Source organism: Nannobrachium achirus (genome assembly GCF_963921795.1).
Source record: "Nannobrachium achirus genome assembly, chromosome: 1".
In the NCBI taxonomy this organism is placed as follows: domain Eukaryota; kingdom Metazoa; phylum Chordata; class Actinopteri; order Myctophiformes; family Myctophidae; genus Nannobrachium; species Nannobrachium achirus.
Genome location: NC_137810.1, coordinates 83,246,301 through 83,261,326, shown reverse-complemented (window position 1 = coordinate 83,261,326; position 15,026 = coordinate 83,246,301).

Sequence of the window (15,026 nt, the reverse complement as noted above, 5' to 3'; positions counted from 1 at the left end):
CTTCCTACTGAAGAGCAGCATTGCCATAACGTCACATGCTCAGCATATGCCCTATGGTGGAGTTACTCCGATCAAACTTGAGCGGTCTTTTATGGTTATCTCTTACTCATGAATTTGTTCTGACACTTATGAGGTAGCAATAACTGTCTCGTCTCGTGGTGATGTTTTCTTTTTTTCTCCCCTGAGTGGTCAAAATATCTATTGATGGACGGATTTTTTGGATAGCTGTATGTATGTACCGCTACATACAATGACAGAATAGAGGACAGACACTAGTACATAAACCACAGATAAATGTCGTCTTTTGAGGTGCTAAAAATGTAGTCTGAGGTGTTGCAACTTAGTGATGTACTCCTCTCAGCTCTTTGCTCTCTTCTATGGATCTTACTCATCACAAAAAGATGAAAAAGGGAAATGCTATTTAAACAAAATATACATGTAGGTACTGGTGAAACATTCTAAACGAACATTAATGGTAGAATCCTCATCAAACAAGATGAAAAAGGTTAACACTCTTTATACCAAATATAGATATTGGTGAAACATTCTTAACAAATCGAACAGTTGAACATATATCCATGTCTTGAGAATGCAAGACAAGAAAAAAGTAACATTTAGTAGTCCTCCTCCTTCTCCTCCTCCCCGTTGTTTCTGTTTGTGGGCCTTTTTGTTTTATACCCGCCTCCGCGTCGTCGTCCTGGCGCCTGTTTGAAATGATTGGAGACTGCAGGGTTTATATGGTCCTCTCTGGCTTTCAAAAACCACAACAATGATCAACCCTGATATCCATTAACAGCAGCCATAGCAGATTAACTAGTAATCTCCAGTCAAAGAATAATGATTAAAATAATAATAAACAGTCACATGTACAATGTGTAAAAGCATTACAATCATAGTTGCTATTTGTACCTAGGAGAACCGGATAGAAGGGGGTCTTGACAAAGGCCTTCTTTCCAAATTGGCCACCGCCACGGAGACTGAAGAGGGTCATTTGTCGATTCGAGAAGAGTCTGAAAGAATAAATAAATAAATAAAAAGAAATATTGCATTTGCAGTAGAGTGATCCATGTGGACATGATACCCGGATATCTCTTAAGACTTTACTGTGTGTGTGCTTGTCCCCCCCCCCCCTGTGTGTGTGTGTGTGTGTGTGTGTGTGTGTGTGTGTGTGTGTGTGTGTGTGTGTGTGTGTGTGTGTGTGTGCATATGTGTGTGTATGGGGGTCAATCTCTCCACTCCGACATGTCTCCTTTCCGACATGTCTCCATTCTGACACTAACCCTATCTCTAACCCTAAACCGTAAACCTTAGGCCCATGGGAGTGTCGCCACTCCGACAATAAGAAGTCCATTTCGGAGTGGCGACATGTCGGAATGGAGAGAGCCTCCCGTGTGTATGGATGAATGTAATCCAGTCTATGAAAAGCACCTTGTATGAAGGCGCCATATTATTGCATCAATCAACACCCCAATTATATTGTCTCCTTTAGGCTTACATTATAACCCATTAAGACCTGAGGACACAAATCTTATGTCTTAACGGTTTATTGAAAAAATATATTCAAGAATCAAGATCAATGGTGATCAAGGTCAGTGTGCTCAAACCTTTTCATGACAAGATTTGTCTGAATTTGAATAGACGTTGATTTTTTCCAGGGACCCCCCAGAATAAAATACAAAAAGCACACTTCAAAAATTAATAAATTGTGCAAAACATTCCTCACAATTATTAAAAAATGGCAGATCTACATGCATGTAGCAACTGTTATTTTTTCCTATCCAAATTATTTAAAAAAAGAGAATGTTTTGTTTCATAGATTTCTTCTAGGTTTAATGTTTTGTGTTCACTTACCTGTCCAGGACTCTTTTTGTGGTTTGGCGGGCATCCTTCCCCCCGACATACGCAAGCTTGGACACGTGTACAACAACAAAATTGATTCAAATATGTAAATTTCGCTACTAATAACCAGTTTAATGCCGATTTTCTTTCCAGACATAAGAAGGTCCGACTAATGTCTCATTAGCGACCTTTTGAAATAATCTAACATGTTTTTTTGTAATTTTCATCTGTCCAATGATGTATATCGGACCAGTTAACCATATATAGAGACCCAAGTACCCATAGATATTCACAGATATGGGCTTAATAATGATAGCATCAGCGACCTCCAGATATGGGCATAAAGGGGTTCCTCTGGCACCACAGGGATCTCCATGGCTCCAAATATAGGCATAAAGGGATTTGGTACCCCTGGCATTACATGGAACTCCATTATATGCACATGAAAGGGATTTGATTTCTCTACCATTACAGTGATGTCACAGCGTGATGTCAGCCTGAGAGTCAGGGTGATGTCAGAGCGGCAAACCCATAGACCATAAAAAAGCATACATGGACGGACAGACACACATACACTGGTGTCCACATAACAAGAAATAGACAATCGAGAAAGTGGTACAGTCAGCAGGGACATAGACGGGTTTCTTGTTTATAAACATTGAGACTAAATGCACAGGTGACTATCATGTAATCAGTATGTCCAATCCCCAAACTTGTTTTTTTGGAGAGCGCTGGTTAAGCCTGGTTTCATTGGTTAATTTTGGTACCGAATCAAATGTGTCGTGGACCAGAAACCCGTCTATTAAGGCGATTGTGGCCTCTGGGCATGCCATTTGTTTTTGGGGCACAAGGCCAAACTCATGGTCAACGGCCTTCATTCATACCCTGCGCAAGGGCGTGCAAGTCATACATCAGGTTTTACAAAATAGGTTGGACAAAATAGTAATTTCATATCCCCGACTTACCTCAGAATCGAAGAAAATCTAGAAACCTGGTGGATACAGATGGTGCACTCACTGCAACAAACCGGTGGATTCTCTGTAACACACACACACACACACACACACACACGTAAATATAGACACATATATAAATACATAGCTACATACATGTACAGGCACACACATCAACATGTATGAATGTATAGAAATAATTATTTCAACCGTATAATTTCATTTTTAGACTCGATCATTGGAATCAAGGAATTATATTATTACAAGTAAAACATAATGGAAGTAGAAGATCTATAAGCTCAGAACACACGTAGAAGCTTGTAGATTTGCTATTTCCACAATCAATGTTCTCTCAAAGTTGTCAAATATGTCATTAATGTCTTTGTATATTTAGGCTATGTGTCATATACTCATATCCACCATTGGAATGTCCATAAAACCATTAATAATCTATACACGCTAATAGGAAGACAATTAGCGAGCCAGTTGTGCTCAAATTTAAGCGAATGCAAAATGCTTTCATATGTGCGGCCCATTAGCAGCTAGCTTTGAACTAAAATCTAATGGCCCGCGGTTACATCGATATTCAGAAACATTGCAATTCAAAAGATTCACTTCCATTATTCTAATTGGAGGTGTCACCTAAGCTTAAACCCTAAACCAGGGGTCTTAAACGTTTTCAGGCTGGGGACCCCCAAACTGATGGGGAGATGGAGCAGGGACCCCCTACCACCTCGTAGGTTGTGGGGGTCGGGGCTACGACATACTTTTTTTTTTATTGTAAACATGTAGAAGCGAGCAGGGTGGCTGTAGCACTACCATTTATATGCTTAACTGAGAACCAATGTCAATAATATCAATAATCTGTCGATTGCATAGTAATCATGTATTCAAGCTATTCAAAATGGATATAATCATGATTTATTTTTTTAACATAAATGTGGAAAATGGCAAAAAAAAATCAAGCAACAATTTCGCGGACCCCCTGCAGTACCTCCGCGGACCCCCTGGGGACCACGGACCCCCTGTTGAAGACCCCTGCTCTACACTGGGGTGGCTCAGAGTAGATGACAGAGTACAGCAACTTGCAATGGGCCTGGTGTACAAGATACACTACACCACTATGATACCCAAGTACCTGTCAAAATACTTTATAAACATTAAGGATGTCCATAATTACAACACCAGAGGCAGCGCCACAGATCACTTTCAACCCAGAGTCAAAACCAACAAAGGGTCAAACTCTTTTTTCTGCTATACCACCAAAATGTGGAAAGCCTTACCGAAGGTCATAAAGGAGTGTGGATCACTAACATCCTTTAAAATTGCCCTGAAAAATCACTTACAGGCAGCAGCCGTTCGCAACTGGTAAAAAACAAACCTAGCCCAACCCTACCCTCCCCTGCCCCTTCTTTGTATATACTGTTTGTTTAGACTTACTGTTTTCTTTTTTGTTTTTCTTTACATATCGAGGGCTTGGAGCGCAAAGGGCCTATGTGACATTTTTGGCGAAAATGACTTTTTTACATCATTTTAAAGGTCTCTGCGAACTCTATCAGATGGTGAAAATCTTACGTAATAATATTTTTTACTTTTTGAAATAAAGCCTAAAAACCAAAAAGGCTCATGTGAAACCCTTCAGTTGAACTTGGAGCGCAAAAGGCTTTAGTGCACGTGTAGTATACCAAACCAGACACACTGTGGCCCTAATAGGCACCAAAATTTGGCACAAACACTGTTCAGGAGCCTGCCATGACAATAGTCACACCAGGGGCCTTGTGTGGCCCCCAGGGACCACATTAGGGCCCCTGGTGGGCCCTGGGTGCCACAGGGGAACAGAGATAGTAACTTGCCAGAAACTGCTCTGATCCGCACCAAAAAAGGATTAATCAGGGGTCTGCATTCAGAGTGGCCACACCAGAGGCCATGTGTGGCCCCCAGGTGCAAAATCAAGGCCCCCAGGGGCCCCTGGATGCCACAGTTTCACCGTTGGTCCACTCTGCACCAAACGTGGCACAAACACTGTTCAGGGGTTTGCCACGACAAATTCACACGAGGGGCCATGTGTGGCCCCCAGGGGCCACATAAGGGGCCCCCAGGGGCCTTTGGGTGCCACAGGCGCACTGTTGCCCCATTACGCACCAAACTTGTCACAAACACTATCCAGGGGTCTGCCCTGAGAATAGTCACACCAGGGGCCACATTAAGGGCCCCCGGGGGCCTCTGGATACCACAGATAAAATGATGCCCCATTACACACCAAACTTGTCACAAACACTTTTCAGTGCCATATTTGGTGCAGATCAGAGCAGCAGTGCCACATTGGGGCCCCGGTGTGGCACATGGTGTGACTAGTGTTATAGCAGACCCCTGAACAGTGTTTGTGCCATATTTGGTGCAGATCAGAGCAACGGTGCACCCAATTGGCACCCTGGGGGCCCCTGATATGGCACACTGAGGCCCCTGATGTGGCCTGTGAGGTGGCCCCTGGTGTGGCTATTGTCATGGCAGACCCCTGAACAGTGTTCATGCCATGTTTGGTGCAGATTTTAGCAACAGTACACCTTTGGCACCTTGGGCCCCCGGGGGCCCCTGATACGGCACACTGGGGCCCCTGATTTGGCATGTGAGGTGGCCCCTGGTGTGACTATTGTCATGGTTGACCCCTGAACAGTGTTTGTGCCAAGTTTGGTGCAGATTGGAGCAACAGTGTGCCTTTGGCACCCCGGGGCCCCTGGGGGCCCCTGATATTGTACACTGGGGACCCTGATAAGGCCTGTGAGGTGGCCCCTGGTGTGACTATTGTCATGGTAGACCCCTGAACAGTGTTTGTGCAAAGTTTGGTGCAGATTGGAGCAACGGTGCACCTTTAGCACCCCAGGGGCCCCTGAGTTGGCCCCTATTGTGCCCCCTGGTGGCCACATGTGGCCCCTCATGTGACTATTGTCATTGCAGACCCCTGAACAATGTTCATGCCAAGATTGGCACAGATTGGACGAACAGTGCACTTTTGGCACCCATGGGCCCCCAAGGGCCTCTGTTTTTGTAACTGGGGCCAAATGTGGCCCCTGGTGTGGCTACTCTGATGGCAGGCCCCTGATTAGTGTTCATGCCAAGTTTGGTGTGGATCGGAGCGGTTACTAACAAGTTACTGTCTCTGGTCCAGTGTTATTATTTTCTGAATGTCACTTAGACCCTAAACATGAAGCAAAAAGCTATAAAATGTTAGAGCGCAAAGGGCCTAAGTGACGTTTTAGCTTACACGTATTAGTTTTGTATTTTTTTTTAATTGTTTTGTACTTTTTTATGTATATAACTATTAAAATATCAATTCCTTTTAGCTTAATCTGTATAAAAGTACAGACTGCTTACGTATGTTGTTTTTAATAAAATAGTTACAGTCAATTAAAACTTTGTTTTTGCTCTCCTGTAAAATTCTGAAAATGTCACATAGGCCCTTTGCGCTCCAAGCCCTACTGCATAGCACTGTGTTCTATTTGTCTGTCATTCAATGTTATATGAGATACTTCCATGGTTTCCAGTGGAAATAAGCTTAGTCTTTTCATGGATCTCCTTTTAGTAGACCTTGTACCAGTGAACTGTACCGTCATGAAACTGTACCCTTTCCTATATGCAAACTTCTAATAAAGTCTTCAATCAATCAATCAATCAAACTCGGTGGGGGTATTTGTTTCTGAATGGAGGTCTGCCCGCATTCCTTAGCTTAGCAATTAGCATTCACATCACGGTGAGTCGGTGAAATAAACATTAAACCACGGAGTAAAACCATTTAGACTCACCCATTTCTAGTTGGGGATAACAGTAATAATAGAAAGAAGTGTCGGTCGTTCTCATAGAGTATATAAACAAGGTCGTTCTTCTTCCTGTTTCCGGGAATTACGTCATAGGATCTGTCTGGAAAATTCTCAGCGTGATGCTGCCCCCCACTGCTTGTTTTGGGCATTGCACAACAATTAGTCTGCTATAACAGAGCAAATATCTGTGGTAGAATAGATATATATATATATATATTTTATGTGTATCTACCATCCACTTTGAATAATGGAAACATATCTGGAGAAAGACATCTTTTTGTTATCTGGCCTAGTGGGAATGGGCTTTTTGGCTACATACTATAACCATATAGGTACATTTGGTTCTTAACTATCATTTTGCTTGGAATCCCATGGAATTCCCCACTTGAGAACCAATGATGGTTTACTAATATAGGATACTTTTTCCCTGATTCACTGTGGAACAGATTCATAGTTGATTCCAAAAGCTATACGTATTGACCTATTATGTTGTGGGTGAATATATCAACAATACAATACACTGATCCTTCTTGTTTCTGCAGGAAAGTCTCCTTGATGTCAACCACATGTCATTGAGGACTATTATTGATGGTATATTTTCCTTAATTTGATATGGATTCATGTTATGTTGTTTCAACTTAAAATCACATCAGTATTTTGGATTCATATTGACATGTATTTTCAAACTCCAAACTAATTAAAACTCAAACACTTGATCATTGACTCTGTTCTTACTGTACTGATGTTTTTCTCCCTCTACAAATACACCTCTTTGCAAAAATGAAATAAAAATAGCAAATCTACAAGCTTACAGTGCAATGTGCTTGTAGATCTGCTATTTCCTGCAAATGGCTCATGGGATATATTCCTTTAGAAACACTATGTAGATTCTGTTTTGTTTGCAGCTTATTGTATTGTAATGCAGAATTATAGTACAGTCCTTAAAGTTAAAATATGTGTTTAGGAATGACAATTATTGTTGTTGTTGTTGTTGTCCTTTCCGTAAGTTGGTGATGAATAGGTAATTTCCAATGTTGGTGAAATGAACTCCATCAGCACAAAGATGCGTGGGATCCTGCCAATGGATGTTGTCGTGTTGGATGATACTACCCTTTACGTGCCCCATAAATTGTATCAGTTGCCTGTTGATCCAGGCCCTCGATTTGTTGACTTTGTTGGGTTTCTCCGCATAGCGCCATTTCTTTCTTCCCACAATGGCAGAGAAGATTAGCTTTGTTTCTGGGAGGGTCTCATGCAGCCAGCAAAGATCTTTCTTCATTTTTTTTACAAGTGTCCACTGTTGGATCTTTCCCAAATCATTGCCACCGGCGTGGATAACGAGGATGTCAGGGGCTGAATGTGTGGCAAGTCTCTCTCTCATTTTTGGCACGACTTGAGACCAGATCATACCACCTAGATAGATAGATAGATAGATAGATAGATAGATAGATAGATAGATAGATAGATAGATAGATAGATACCTTTATTATATCAAGAGGGAAAATCAGTTGCCCAGCAGTATACGGTTATTTACAAAGTTACAGAAAAGTAATAAATAAAGAACAGAGTATAGTAAAGAGCAAGGTACATCAAGAAAGGGAATATATATATATATATATATATATGGGTCAGTGACGTGACGCCCCAAAAAATGTGTTTTTAAAAAAACTTTAAATTGCAGGCATAAAAGTTATTTACTTTTGTTCTACTCACTCTCAACCTTATGGAAATACATTTTGTTTTTAGATATTTTATTGGAATCAGACTTTATTCAGCAGTTTGTTGTACTTGTGCCTAAAATCGTCATATGGTGTGACATGAAAATAATTGTTCATAAAATGAAAATGGAGTTCATCTTTCTTAAGTTACTCACTTTATCAAAGTCCTTTATCATAACTAACCAGTGATCCACTATAGTTTTTTGAAAATTAATTATATCTGTATATTTTTTTCATAATCGACACTCTGTGTGAGGCCCATGTTCATGATCTTACAACATATTTTAAATGTATTCTGTCAAAACTTTCTCTAAAATTACACAAATATTTGTGACTCTTCCTGATAATATTCTCTATGTAATCCATAAACATTTTTTTGGTTTAATCATTAATAAAGGTATGATTTCTCACTATTTGGAATGTCACACCAAATGATTTAGTGTCACACCGTATGATCATATCTTCATGTGTCAAAGCAAACTGTGTTTTAACCTACCTATTAGTGAGTACTGAACTGAACTACTGATTGATTAAACAATTACCCAGGATAACATGGCCTTAATATTTCTGAACAGGATATTATTGTAGGGCTTTAACATGGGATAAGAAAGAATTGTAGTAGTAGATGGATGATGAGGATGTGCACAGGAATGCTACGCACACCTAAGTCTTCTGCCGGCCCACGGCAGAAGGATCCTAAAGGGACAATAAGGCGCATAGCCACACTTGGAGCCAAGGCAACATTTTATTAACACCAATTAGTGGAAACAGAACTCAGCATTCAGGTAAATTGCTTTTTTCCGAAGTCTCCTGAACTTGAACACAGCATTTTGTGTTGAACAAATGTAATTAGGAATCATGACATTACACCACATCTCCACTAGCTAAAGAGTGCTGGGTTGCGCAACTCCGAAAATAGCTGATCTACAACTTACAAGCTCTCGCAGCACAACGTGTTGAGAGCTTGTAGATCAGCTATTTTCGCTAGTTTTGTCTCGGGTCCTACCTTAACACTGTCCACTGTCCAGTCCAGTGAGTGAAAGTACAAAAGTATTAGATCAGATTAGATTATACATTTAGACTGTATTGTACATCAGCCAGTCGTATTTGGTGAGGGTAGCAAACCGGCTGCCTTGTTGCGGTTCTGCTATGCCACAGACAACCTCCTGCTCTTCGTAGAAAATGCAGTCTCGCCCCTTTGGCTCCTCTCTCCTTGCTGGGTCATTGTTTAGTTTCTCCCTGTACTTTCTCGTTCTCTCAGCACTTGTCATTTTCCAGCTGACAAAAGAAAATGCAATGTATAGTTTAAGACAAAGAGAAAATATTGTTTAGATTGAAACAATATGTTAAGGTTTCTGTGAAGGGGTTTCTGCTCTGTCTGATGAATTTGAAGTATCACTGAATGAAGCTAAATTACATTTTATGTAAAAATGTTTAAAACAAATGTTTAAATGTACAAAAGAAACATGGAACTTTGTTATTTGTTGTTATATCTGTAGTTAAATACAGTATAAATCATATGGTGTGACAGTCAAGTCATATGGTGTGACAAGCAGACATGTCACACCATATGATTAAGTGTCACACCATATTACTGTTTTCTCCATTTAGGTTTACCTTGAGGCTACTATGTACACATTAGCATGCTAACAGCATGCTAGCTATAACAAAGCAGCCTAGATCTACATGGAAATATGACCAAAACTTCAAATAACTTAAGCTTTTTTTAAAGAAAAGGTGTCACACCAAAAGACATCCAGAATGGTGAGTTTGTCAACGTTTCAACAAGATGGCATTTCATGAAAATGTTAAAATCATAACTCACCTCAGACACCTGTCTTGCAGTTGTGCTGGGAGTGCTGAATAGCCTTACAGAAGAAGGACCTCTCTAGCCAATAGGTGTCCAAATAATTGCCTGTTTAATTTTTCCAAACTAGTGTCACACCAAATGATTTTGGGTTGGGGGACAAAATGTTTTTGATCAGAAATGACTGAAAACATTATGCTTTGACTTTGAAAAGATATAGGCTCAAAATAGACATTTTTTTTAGCCTAAATTCATTTTCAAATGATTTTTAGCAATTCTTTTTCTTAGTTTTATTCAAGTTCCCACTTTGAGAAACAAGGTCAGGACAGTCACACCATATGAGTTTTGCCATGTTTGGTTGAAGATTCTGAAGAAATGAGGAATGAAATGTTTTAATCTTGAGTAAGTTCACATAAAGCTTAATGTCCTGCACAATATTCAGAAGGTTTTTGACAAATATATTTTTTATTTATACATGTTTGACACCGAGGACAGCGAAAACGTTACGTCACGTCACCCACCCATATATATATATATATATATTTCTATCTCAATGCGAGTTAGTGCAACAAGTATGTCACTCACCTTTCCCTAGCCAGGAGATCTCTGCTGGAAGAGAGAGGTTTTTTCCCAATGTAGCTTGGGCCCTTGGTTCTGCCCTGGCAATCAAGCTGGATCCAACAATCCAGATAGATTTATCTGTTAAGGTAATGTTGGTTGTAATTATTAGTACCTAAAATTAACATGATTCAATGCAATCCTCCTTGCAAAACCTTTTGCTGGCAGTACCCCATTTCCCTGCTTGACAATAGTATTGTGCTTATAAATTGTACATCAAAATGTCAGTTCCAATACCAATTAGGTTCAAAATAAATTGGCATTAAGGCAACTAAACATTGCTTTCTAATCAATAACAGTTGTAAGGTCAAGGTATTGATGTAATTTGGTTTAACTATCTGTTAGCTGCAAATTGCAACACTAGGATTTTTTATACTCTGGTGAATCTAGGGTTGCAGTACCTGCCATAGGCAGCCAATGCATCAGAACACTTTTTTTGCTATGTGATTGTATTAAATGGCATCAAACTAACTAATATTGGGGCTGTATGGAAAGCTTGGAGTATCCTCTTTCTATCTGCAAAGTGTTTGTTTCATACATATCCACCGTAGACATGTTAGGAGCTACTTTCTATCAAGAAATTGGCTTTAGGTGATTATTTTTTCTAAGTGCTGGAGTTTGGAAGCGCTTGTGGGAAGTCACTCAGCGGTCCTGTGTACCAGCAGGTTCTAAATGTGACAACAATGCAGGAGGCAGTGGGACGCTGCATAATAGAAGACGAGCGCTTCCGAAGTTCAACAGTTAGAAAATAAATCATGTCTGCTTGGGTGTCACGGATGAATGAGTTGACTGACACTCTGTTTTAGACCTCTGACATGTTTCTGTTTCTGTTGTGTGCAAAACATTCTTACCTGTGTTCCTGCTGGAGGAAGGCACGGCGTCGCTGGCGGAGACCTTGTCAGGACCCGGAGAGCCCCTGGCAGTGGCACCTTGAGAGATGTTACTTGGAGCTGGAGAGACGTCTCTGGCAGCTGGTGTTGTTGACCTGCCTGAAATGAGCAAAATCAAAGAATATATATAAAAATAGCAGATATACAAGCTCTTCACCTTGCGTTATACCCTGTAGCAGTGTTGTTTTTGATTTAGTTTTAGTCATAGTCTTTTGAATAAAATGTCATTTAGTTTTAGTCATGCTAGCATGGCATCGTAATGATGCCATATAATATAGAAAATAGCTCTACAAGCTCACAATGTGTCGCGCAGCAACACATTGTGAGCTTGTAGATCCACTACATAATAAAATTAATTTAGTTTTAGTCATGCTAGGCTTTGATGGTATTGTAATGACTAACTTCTCCCTGCTAGAAAAACCAGCACACGACCAGCAGTAAGACCAGCACCAGCACATGTTGTGTTTTACTGCTGGTCTGTGCTGGTGCTGGTCTGTGCTGGTGCTGACCAGCAATAAGACCAGCACCAGCACATGTTGTGTTTTACTGCTGGTCTGTGCTGGTGCTGGTCTAGGTTTAGCTGGTCTAATTTGCTCTTTGCTCTGGTGCTTGAGTCCTGTTCTGATGCTCTGCTCCATGGGTATTTGACCATATTAGATTGTGACATTATTTTTGACATTGTGAGTGGGATTCCAACTTACTACCTCTGGCGCTTCAGTTCTGCACTCATCCTTGGCGCCACTGGAACCTGTTAGTTAAAACAGGTGTTTGTCCCTATTTGTATATGACCAGCTTAGACCAGCACAGACCAGCACCAGCACAGACCAGCAGTAAAACACAACATGTCAGCACAGACCAGCAGTAAAACACAACATGTGTTGGTCTGTGCTGGGCTTTTTATTTGAACACTAACGCTAACCGTGACTTACCGTCTGTCTGTTCGCCCGGATCACGGAAAGCAATCTGTCGGGCCCGCCGATCGGCCGCTTTGACCCCCACGAGACGGCCCCGGTCGCTTCGCAGAACGGCTCCGTCCACGGGAAGACTTCCCAGCAGGGGAAGGCGCCCGGTCGCGTCGAGCAGACATGACGCACAGTAGACAAACACACAGTAGAAAGCTGGACTTAACAGTAGACGAAGACAAGCAGTAACACTACACTAAACACTGAACTAAGACAAGACAAGACACTAAACACAAGAACTGAAATAAAACTAAACTATACCTAACTCCTACCTAGACAAAAACTAAACTCTCTCTCTCGATCTCCACACATACACACACACACACACACACACACACACACACACACACACACACACACACACACACACACACACCCTCTCTCTCTCTCTCTCTCTCTCTCTCTCTCTCTCTCACTCTCACAGCACCGTGTAATCTAATCTAACTATAAACTCACTATCACTCACTAGTATTAATATATGTCGCTCAATGCTCAAAACTCTACTTTCAACTTTCGTCTACTCGTCCAACCAACTCCCACAAGGAAGTGACGGAAGAGGGTGCTTTTATAGTGGGTGGGCGGGGTTCCTGGGTCAGAGCGACCTGCAAACAAAGACACCAGGCTTCAGCAGCCTGTATCTAAAACCCACCAGGCATAGTCCATGTGCGCACAATCAATGCCGTACTGTTGTATAATATACAATAAAAGGACAGAGAATTAGGCAGATATCCTTGCTTTTATAGAGGAAACATTTGATCACATGCTTCAGTCTCTCATTGACCAAGGACTTCAGTGTGTGTAGTAAAGCCATTTCTCAAGGCTAGCTCTCTGAGTTTCTGTGACAAATACACCAACCAAGAGAAGCAAGTTCAATCCTTAACAACTTGCAGAGACCAAAGTGTCACCAAACGTGAACAGAGGCCTGCTAAATACTCACAGAGAGTCTGATGGCCCAATCAGAGAATGGGTGGGTGGGGCAACAATAGACAGAAACTGGCCAATAGGTGAACCTTTCAGGTGCCTGCACATGTAGAGCACCCATTCTTGTTGTGACAAAACCTTTATATATTTGTTACACATTTACACATTAGGCCTACACATTTTTAAAATATGTTTTGTTCCGATTTAGAAGGCCTGACAGAGTTGATTTGTTATGGTTGGGACACACCAGGGATTAACAATATTGGTGCATTTATAAAAGAAAACATGTTTTAATTTGTGAATTATTGTCTGGGACAAGGTTGATTTCTGCCAGATTGCATGTTTAGATTGTAAGTGTGTCAATACATGATGATAATTTGAAATGGTTTGGTAGGACATGATTTGTCCAAATTCTCAAGAATGGATGATTATAATGACACAAAACATGATACATTATATACTCAAAGTATGCAGTATGACTGGGTCTGCTGTTATATTGTTTGTTCAAACAGAGCTAATTGGTGTGTAGTAATCATGTGCACTCCAATTTAGCAGGTTAAGAAAGTAGAGGATCCAAAACATATGGCATTTGAATTTGGGGAAAACTGATATCATAACAGCTATGGGCTATAGCTATATACACTTTAATTGCTAGTATGCCTCTATCAATTTGTTTGTTCATCACATCACAGATATTATGAGAACCTACTCAATACTTTTAAAAAACAGACTTCAGACTATACAAAGTGAGCTGTCTGCATTTCTAATTGCAATTACACAGTGTGGGGGCCAGAAGGGGTGAAGAGTCTGGAATGAGTGTATTGTTGATGTAGTTGGTTACTGTTACTGACTTAATACATGTTGTGTTTAATAAGCTTGTATCCCAGTCAGAGCTGTAGACTAAATATATGATTTGCTTTACAGGATTACATGTTTCATGAATCTTTGGCCTGGTATTGAACAGTTAGCTTGGTTAGGGATAATTATGTTCAACCAACTTCAGGTACAGTACACTGCCAGATTTTTGCTAAACATTTTTGGAACAAAATGCCTCAAATAGTCAGGTGGAAATTCTGAAAAAAGGCCTTCTATAAGCATGTTAGAGGCATTTGGGGGTAAAAGTGGGGAACCAGGCCATTTTACATAATTCAAGGGTGCAGAATCTGAAAAACCTGGTTCCCAATCAAATTTTGTAGTTTTTGACCTTCTAATTTGCATAACAAAGTGGCTGCCGAATTGTACATTTTGAACTATTTAATCAAGCAATATTTCTCTTTCAAAAAACTTTTCATCATTTTATCATATAATCAGGGTTTTGTGAACACCCAGGACAGTTTTTGAGTTGCTTGATTCAGTTTAGATTTAGATATTTGATATTCATTTTATCAGACACGCCCCCTTCCTATACAAACCCATTGTAACTTCAAACTCCATTTTAACCATGATAGATTTAATGAAAACACCCGTCCTTTTTTCTGGTGACTCCTGACGCCCTCCTAATAA